Source organism: Physeter macrocephalus, chromosome 16, assembly GCF_002837175.3.
Source record: "Physeter macrocephalus isolate SW-GA chromosome 16, ASM283717v5, whole genome shotgun sequence".
NCBI classification, from domain to species: domain Eukaryota; kingdom Metazoa; phylum Chordata; class Mammalia; order Artiodactyla; family Physeteridae; genus Physeter; species Physeter macrocephalus.
In genome coordinates, this window is record NC_041229.1 from 88,726,358 (window position 1) to 88,736,099 (window position 9,742).

Consider the following 9,742-nt stretch of genomic DNA (forward strand, 5'->3'; position numbering starts at 1 on the left):
GGAAGATCCCACATGCCGCAGAGCAGCTGGGCCCGTGAGCCATGGCCACTGAGCCTGCGCTCCGCAACGGGAGAGGCCACAACAGTGAGAGGTCCGCATACTGGGAAAAAAAAAAAATGGGGAATATTATCTTGGAAAGTTTGTGTAGGATGCAAATTCTGTGCCTGGAACAAGCTATTCAGTACTGTTCAGTCACGGTAAAAATTGTTACCAATAAAACTGTTTTTATTGAAAGAGCCTCTGATTTTAGCATTCTCTTCTGAGGCTAATATTAAAAAACTAGAGTTAAAGTTATAAAAAGAGCAATACTTTGCAGCACAAAATGTGCATATCAATGACATGTTATCTGGCATGTTAATATCTATTATTTTTTAACCCATTTTCTTTTTTGTAACCATTAAGGTACAAATTTTATGACCTACTTTTTAAAAATTTGAGCTTATATAAGGTGATGTCTATAATAATGTCACTTCTACTTACTAGCATTCTGATATACTTTCATGAGTGGGAGAGAAACTTATATGCAGATGCCTGTGCATTGAGAATTGCCCGTAATCTGCACCCTGTCTTAGCAATGCTGAGATCTGTAACCTGGCACAGCCATGGTTGTGTTATTGTTACCAAACCCAGGTCCAGCTGCTCACTGCTCAAAAGCCAATTCCCAAGAGGCAAGTGTTGGTAGGAAAGGAAAGGTTGCTTTATTTCGGAGGCCGGCAACTGGGGGAGAGGGTGGACTCCTGTCCGAGAACCAACTCCCGATTGCTGCTCAGGGGACAGGGTCTTTTAAAGGGGAGTTTCAGGGTTGTATTGGCAAAGGGAGGGAGCAGAACAGTATAGTCAGTTCTTGACACTCATGAAAGCAGTAATGTGGTGGTCTGATTGGCATCATCTTGGTTGTTTTAAGTACAGTTAATCTTTAGTTCCAGGGTTTGTTCCCATTTCTTTGAGGCCAGTTCTCGGAATTGTGTGAAGTGGAGTAGCTTATGTCATGACTTCAACTTGGTCATCATGTAGTCATCCTCCTCCACCTGGTGTGGGCTTCAGTATCTGCAAAACGGCTCACAGGATATGGCTCAGAATATTATCTATAGCCCTTAAGGCGGCACTAAATGTCCTTGGCTATGCTTAATGACTAAACTATTATTATTTGGTCTCCTTTGACGGTTTTCCTTTGTTTCTGCATTTTCTCACTTCTCTGATTAAACTTATTCTTTGGCTAAAGTTTTTCCACAGACAAAAGGCAGGCTGAGTACATGGGGAGGTAAGGACCATAGGGTCCTGCTCCATTTCATTATGTGAATGTGATTTGTCATTTGTTTCATGGTGAAAGAAAAGACTGAGAATTGATGTCTTGGCTTAGTCCACATGTTGGCGTGTCATTCCTGTGACCCTTCAAAGGAAGGCTCAGCTGCTACTGCAATTCCTGGGGGCAGCTGTTGGAATCCAGATTGTTTTTCCAGAGAGTATAATTTTGCCTTCACATATACATCTTTGAGCAAATGGTAATACATCGAAGAGGACTGATGCAGTATTCTACTAATTGCTGAAGCCCTTGGTTGACACTTTAGGAATAAGTAGGGAAAAAAAAAACAAATAAAACTTAGGAGAGGATAGAAATTAATTTTAGTAACTATCTATGCCAATTCCAAGCCTGGCTCTTGTAACTAACCATCAAGTTAATTTAATTCCTCAAACCCCATTGCTCTAGCAAAATGTTGTTTAAATCAATTCATTCTTTCATTAGGCTGCCTAAGAGAACCATGGAGTGATGAGAAATTACTGAGATGGCATTCATGTTTCAAAAATCCCTCAGGGGACATGGGTTCGTGCCCCGGTCCGGGGAGATCCCACGTGCCGCGGAGCGGCTGGGCCCGTGAGCCATGGCCGCTGAGCCTGCGCGTCCGGAGCCTGTGCTCCGCAACGGGAGAGGCCACAACAGTGAGAGGCCCGCGTACGGCTAAAAAAAAGACAGCCTTTATAACAAAAAAAACAAAACAAAACAAAACAAAAAAATCCCTCAGTTTCACTTTATTTTCCATCCTGACTTGGGACTAATGTTCTGCATTTGCATGCTAAAATGGTATTTTTAATTGTAAAAGTGGTGTTGTTAAATTACCTTCAAATGAGTTTATTTTATATGGTTCATTAAAGTTTTTGAAATCATTCCCTGCATGATTGCATCTCTTCTCTGCTTTGATGTATTACATCTCTCACCAAAGACACTGGTGCTGAGAGAAAAGCCTTTTCTTGCAAGACTCGCATCTCACAATCTGGCCGGTTTTGAAGTAAGAGCAGTAACACATCTCACAATCTGGCCGGTTTTGAAGTAAGAGCAGTAAAAGCCTCAAGCGATCACAGAGTGGCCTAGGGCATCGTCCCTGGCACTGCAGCTGAGAGGCTCGGGTAAGAGGGGAAGGTGGGTGGCCGTGTTCACCAATAATGGAAAGTCAAAGCCACAGAGGTCTCAAAAGTTTTGTGTCAACTCAGAAGATGAAAAGTGGCTCCCACTGCGGAGCTAGTTTGGTTCTGAAATTTAAATACATCTTGCAGATTCTGTATGTTTGCTTTCATTTTAACTTTTCTCTCTGATACCACCTTTCCTCTTCATTATTTCTCCTCTCGTGGTGTCTTCTAGAACAGTGGCCCTCAACCATTTTATCTTAAGTCTCAACGATGACTTTGCCAAAGTAGGGTTTTTTGTTGTTTTTTTTTTTTAACATCTTTATTGGAGTATAATTGCTTTACAATGGTGTGTTAGTTTCTGCTTTATAACAAAGTGAATCAGCTATACATATACATGCATCCCCACATCTTTTAGAAATAAATAGCATGATTTTTCTGAGATTGTCATTTGTATGTTTATGAGAGTTTCTTTATCACATTATTCATTTTTAGTAGGTTTCGGGGAATACAAAATTGGCAATATATTGTTGGAGTAAATTTGATTGTGATTCCTAAGTTCTTGGTATGAAATCCTAATTATCCATCCAGGCCCACTACTTTCTCCAGCGGTGGAGCCACTGAGCAAGAAGGCTTTACCCAGCGAGGTAGACAACGTGGAGAGGAAATGAGGACAGCCAGCTCTATGCTGTAGTATATAATGTCAGCACTTCTCAGCTTATAGATCAGTACCTGGTGCTGAAAGTATCTCTTAGCATCCTTGCTTGTCAAATAAAATCCAATCTCTGCTTAATGACGCCAACCATCTAACCCTGAGTAGAAGCAGCATTTCTATTTCTGTTTGAACGGAATTCCAGCTTCCCCCCTCTTAACATCTATTATTGAAAATGCTGTCTATCTTTATGATGACCTTTAAAGGCACCATATTACTATTATGCATTTACAGTTTGTTTTAAAACGTCTTGAGCAGTGACAACAGCACAATATTCAATGCATTTGCAGAAGCCAACGTCAAGAATAGAAATCCTGCTTCCTCAAGTTAGCCACTGATTCCTAAGCCTTGCCCTTTAATCTTTGGCCAACATTAACTTTTTCTTGAACTTGAAGCACTCATAGTGCATCAGACTATATTTATTCAGCCCCTACCATGTGCAAGACACTATAATAGGAACAGGGAGGAATACAAAAAAGTAAAATTGGAGAGGAAATGAAAGCCACTAACCAGTTTATCTTTGTTAATTACTCTTCTGTGAATCAATATTTCACATGCATTATCTCTTGATAGGCTTGTAGGATAGATATGATCATCCTCAACTTATAGGTAAGGAGGCTGTAGGTTCTAATTTTAGCCCTCAAGGAACTTACAATCCGATGGGAAAATAAGGTACATACACGTGGTAAAATAACAATATAAAGCACTATGTAAGGAATATCAAATGAGTATTTCCAACATAACTACCACAATTGTTGAAAAGAGAGGTCATTAATTTGGGATGGGCTAATTAGGAAAATCTTTGATACTACTGTGGGGTGAGGATGGGGATTCATTCATTCTATAAGCATTTGGGGAATGCCCACCATGGGCCTTTTCTAAGAATTTGAAGTCTGCGGTTAGGGACTGATATATAACTGGGAGCATCGAGGAGAGAGTGATTATGTGACTTGACATGGGTTTTAAATCAAAGAGGAAATTTAATAAATATGAAGCACTTTGAGACTCCATGGCTTATTTGGGTGGTTTTTATATTTTTCTTCTCTTCTGGTGGTACTTTTGTTCACTTTAAAGAACTCACTAAGAGTTATGGAAGAGCTTACTTTTTTTTTTTTTTTTTTTTGCGGTACGCGGGCCTCTCACTGTTGTGGCCTCTCCCGTTGCGGAGCACAGACTCCGGACACGCAGGCTCAGCGGCCATGGCTCACGGGCTTAGTTGCTCCCGCGGCATGTGGGATCTTCCCGGACCGGAGCACAAACCTGCGTCCCCTGCATCGGCAGGCGGACTCTCAACCGCTGCGCCACCAGGGAAGCCCGAGCTTACATTTTTGATGTTTCTCCTCCATCAGCTCTTGCTTTTACTCTGACATTGGATAGAAACAATCTATTTCATTCCCCAGGATTCAGGACAGTTGATTTTAAACATTTCAATTTGGCTAATAACACAGTATATTCAAATTTTCAAATTCACTTCCACATTAATTTTCCTACCTGTTTTTTCAGGTGGATGTTTTTAGCATTGATGAAAGCAGTCAAGGCTGAAAATTGACTGATACTTGAGTCTTAGAATCTGAATTTCTTTGGTTATTGGATGGTGAAAAATTGGGATGTTTAGTTCAAACTACGATACAAAAGGGTTCCATTGCTTTATTAGAAGTGATGTCTTCTACTGAAACTATTCATTGAAATGACACAACAAATCACCCACAGGTTCCAGACAGCCCAATATTTTGTTGCTGACCAAGAAGTATATTAGGAAAATCTTACGTTTCTTTGACATCAGAGGTTAGCAATTTTCTCTGAATACTTAAAAGTTCCTAAAACCTTGTTGATAGTGCTACCAAATAGAAGTTTGGCCACACCCCTTAGGAACCTATATTTGTTCACCTGTATATACTGGAGTGACACCAAAGAACTGAATTATAAGCTAGAAAATCTGCATGTTTGTTCTGGATTTACTTACCAGTTACTAACTCTGTGGCCTTGGAAAATCACACAAAGTCTCACGGTCTCAGTTTCTTCATTGGCAAAGTAGAGTAATACTATCTACTTAGGGTGGCTGTGAGGCTCAAATTCATGTCTTTTGAGCATTCTGAAGTATTTTTAAAATAGAAAATATTTTTGTTACGTATCAATCCCAGCTGACTTGAATTGTACTTTCATTTCTTCTTCCTTAGGGACACTTCCTCAAATTAAAAAATATATCCTTCTCCAATAAAAAGGACCAGAGTTCCTTGGAGAAATGGCTGATTTTAGGACTGGAGTAGGAAATATACAAGATCTGCTTGGAGCATCTTCTAGTGCTAGAAAGTAAAGAAGTGCTCAAAGCAACAACAGCAACAAAAAATGCCACAATGACGGGAGTATGTCAAAGAGACACAGGAGCCAACTGAAAGAGCACCCAGTGGCCAAAGCCGGGGCAATTTGACCCACAAAATAAACATATCAGTGTTGGATTATAACTCAAAGTATAAAATAAATGTCCGTGAGTCCACACTAATATAAATAAATAAATAAAAGGGGGAGAGAATAGACAAACTTCCTATATAGAAGAATTCCAAATATCAATAATTTACATAGGTATTCTGCCATGAAGGAAGTGGAGCATTATACCATGCTCCTAAAGTATGGGCTGCCCACAGTGACTTTCTTCCAAACAGCACGGCATGCAAAGGGGGAAAGAATTAGTAACTTTTGGTGGAGGACCCTGACTAACACTACTTCAAGCCAGGTAATAGAGGAAAAACTGTATTGATAATATATACCTTTAAAATGATGTGATGAGCATGGCACTCCACCTCTGTGGTCTTCTTCCTAAAATGTTCTAACCCACTCTGATCATGAGAAAAACATTAGAAAAATCCCAATTGAAGGACAGTCTATAAGATATCTGACTGTACTCCTCAAAACTGTCAAGGTCATCAAAAATAAGGAACGTGAGAAATTATCACAGCAAAGAGAAGCCTGAGGATGTGACAACTAAATGAAAAGTGATTTCCTAAATAGGGTCCTAGAACAGAAAAAAGGAGATTAGGGGGGAAAAGCTGAAGAAATTTGCATAAAATATCCATTCTGTGTAACAATGTTATTAATATTTATTCATTAATTATAACAAATCTACCATACTAATCTCAGATGTTAGTAATATGGAAAACTGGGTGCAGGCTATATGGGAACTCTCTTACTAAATTCACTATAATTTTATAAATCTGAAACAGTTCTAAATAAAAAGAAAAACTCAAGGACTCTTTGGAAAGTGTTTTACATGTCTGGATAGAGAAACTTCTACCATAATTAAAAGGGAGATTTCTTTCATTTTAAATAAGTTGGATTTCTTTCAAGCCTAGTGGTCTGTTTTTCATTACTGAACTATACATTTTAAATAGTGAATTATTACTAATAAAATGTTCAATGGAGCATAATTTCAATATAAAATGAAACACTGGTTTTCATCAGGAAGGAAGAAAAAATTAATCATTATAAGATAAATACCCCTTAGTTCTGCAGAGCATTACTACTACTTTTAACTTAGATAAAATAAATTTTGCAGCATTAACAAAAACAGTGGAAAAATCCCATGTCCCTATATTTTGTTTTTCTGGCTTTGTTGATCCTCACTCTCTCTGAGATGTCCAAGTTTTTTGAATATTCCAGTGACCTTTCTCTTTAGCCTTCATCTTTTGTAGAACAAAGAATGCTAACTTTCTCAATTCTTACCTCTGTAGAAGCCCTATCATTTCTTTATTCATTGCTCAAATTAAAGTTTGAAGTAAAATCAGAGTCTAGTACCTTCAAAGCCATGGTCAAATACTAGATTTCTCATCCTTTTTCCTTTATGCAATCTGACTGCTTTGCTTGAACCTTAGCTAACAACAATGCAGAGATGCATTTGGAATCCCAGGTCCTTTCCCTGCAATCCTGGAGAGACACCCAGCAGGTAAAGTTGTTGAGCAGAGCAGTTACATAGTCTGGATTTCATGCAACCTTCCACAAAATTGCTGCTTTGAATTGAACTATCCAGCACGAATTGATGATAGTGCCAGGAGATCAGGGGGCTCTCCCAGTCTGGTAAGAGTTCAGTTCAACATAGAAACTCACCAATTACTTTGATGGTTTGGGAAGGGGAAGAGAAGGAGAATTTTACATTTCTATTCATTATTAATGGACTCTCAGAAGAAGCAAGAGTATCATAAAATAGAAAGTAGACACACCATTTGTGTACTCAGTCATTCAACTGAGATTGGCCAAAGTAAGATGGGTCACAGGGTACAAGAGAATTTCTTGTCTTGAATCCTGGTTCAGGAGGGCCCAAACTGGAAATGGCTGAATATAGGGCTGCCTTGCAAAAAAATGATCCTGTCTAAAGAGGCTGTTTTCTTACCTGACTTTAGCTATTGACTACACAAAAGAAAGCGGTGTAGGATTGTGCTTTTATCTCAGTGACATGTGTGTGGTTGGATGGAGAGCTCACCTGGAAAGAAATGTTCAAATCCACTTTCACTCAACTGGTTTAATTCTGGGCTGACTTTGTGTAGTGACAATGGATTTTGAGCCCAGTCCCCTGCAGGATGGCCTGCATTTTAACACAGAGAGAACCGATGAGTATAATTGATATTCGTAGTTCTCAGGCCACTGGAGAGCAGTCATACATTGGTCTGAGCCAGGAAAGCCTTCTGTGGGGTCATGTCATTGCATACATGCCAGATACAGGCTAACTTTTCATTCTTTTGATTATTCTAACAAGAAAAAAAATGTTCTACAGGTGTTTGTCTCTGCGTGGCCAATGATTATTCCTAGTTTGCAAAAGGCTGTTTATCTAAGCTTAGCTGTCTAGATAAATTCTCCTGAGATTTCCTGATGGTTTCTAGCTTCTGACCTCCCTGCTTGGCTTGCTTCTGCTTTGGACTGGTTTTGAGGACCTTTGGAGATGAAGATTCCACGTCTCTTTGTTAATCTTTTCCACTATTTCCTACCAGATGAGGGGAGGGTTGATATCTGCTGGAAGAGGAATCAAGGACACGTCCCACATGGGCCAACAGAGATTAGGGTCTACTTTCAATCCAGAGTTTGGAGCCTGGAAAATAGTTTGTGGAGAGTGGAGTCAGTGCGTTGAGTCATGAAAGAGTCACTGGGAAGAGGATCTTAAGAATATGGTCACTAAGAGGAAGAGAGTTTGTGAAGTGGGAAACAGAACAGAATGATAGAAAGCCAGGCTGGGCAGGGGTCTAGCTAAATTCTAGTCAGAGAATGTTAGAGTGGACACACGGGTGGTTCTGCTAACTCTTGGCAGCCAGGGTTGGATTTGCGACCTCTGGACCAGGGCTCTTGACTCTGCCCCTTCCAATTCTAATTCCGTGTGCACTGGTTGAAACTTTGATAGCTGCCAGATGTTATCCTGACTTCCTATATTTAGTGTTTGAAACAACCCTTTGAGTTTGTGCTGCTGTTATCATCCCCATTTTACAGATAGGAAGACTGAAGCTCAGCAAATTCAGGTAGGCTATCTGAAGTCTCACAGCTGTAAAGCAGCTGAGCCAGGGTTCAAGGAGGAGAGTGGGAGAGAGGGGGGAAGTTACAATTGTGAGATTGCAACTTAAAAGGACAAAACTTTGGTTCCCATATACCCTTTCCTCAGGAAGTAAATCTGTTAGTTTGAGGGTGTTTTAGAGGTTTCATCACATAGCATTATAAATACTCCATGTGACAGGCAGAATTTTAGTCCAAATGAACCCTGCCCCCCACCCCCCCACCCCCACCCCTACCCCTGGTGTTACTTCTGTGAATATGTTAAGTTACGTGGCACAGGGGCTTTGTAGATGTAAATCAGATTAGTAGTCAGCTGACCTTAAAACAGCAATTCATCTTGGGTTATCCTGGGGAGCCGAATGTAATCACGTGAGGCTTTTGAAGCAGAGATCTTTCTCAGGATAGTAGTGGAAGGGGAATTCAGAGATCTGAAATATGAGGATCCCATGTGCTATTGTTGCCTTGAACCTGAAGGGACCCATGTGTCAAGGCTCTGCAAGGCACTGAATTCTATTCAAAACCTGAATAAGCTCGGAAGTGGAATTTTCCTTGGAGCCTCCAGGAATAACTGGAGGGCTCTTCCTGACCACCCTCCTTCACTACCCTGCTAATAGTTTAGGCTTCTCTGTTGCTCTCAGAGCAACATGTACTTTTCTGTACTTATTTGCAGAATTATTTGTTCCATGTTTTTTCTTTCCACTAGATTGTCTACTTTAGGACAGTCCTCATTTCTGTGTTGCTCACCTCAGTACAGCACCTGTCACAGAGTAGTTTGGCCTTAAATATCTGTTGAATGAATCAAAGAGTATTCCTTTTGACTCATTCTCTGTTTGGAAATATCAAAGGGGTCAACCCATGTAAAGGTCAATAGAAAAAAATGTTAAAATGTTCCTCTTCCTGACACCCAACTTTAATGCCATTTCCCAAAGTGCCAACCTTCTGTTAATATTCAAACTAAAGAAATGACCAAGGACAGGAACCTAAAATGGGAACTGTTGACAATAAGAAAAGAAGAGCTAGTCAGAAGGAGAAAAACAAATACCGTATGCTAACACATATATATGGAATCTAAGAAAAAAAAAATGTCATGAAGAACCTAGGGGT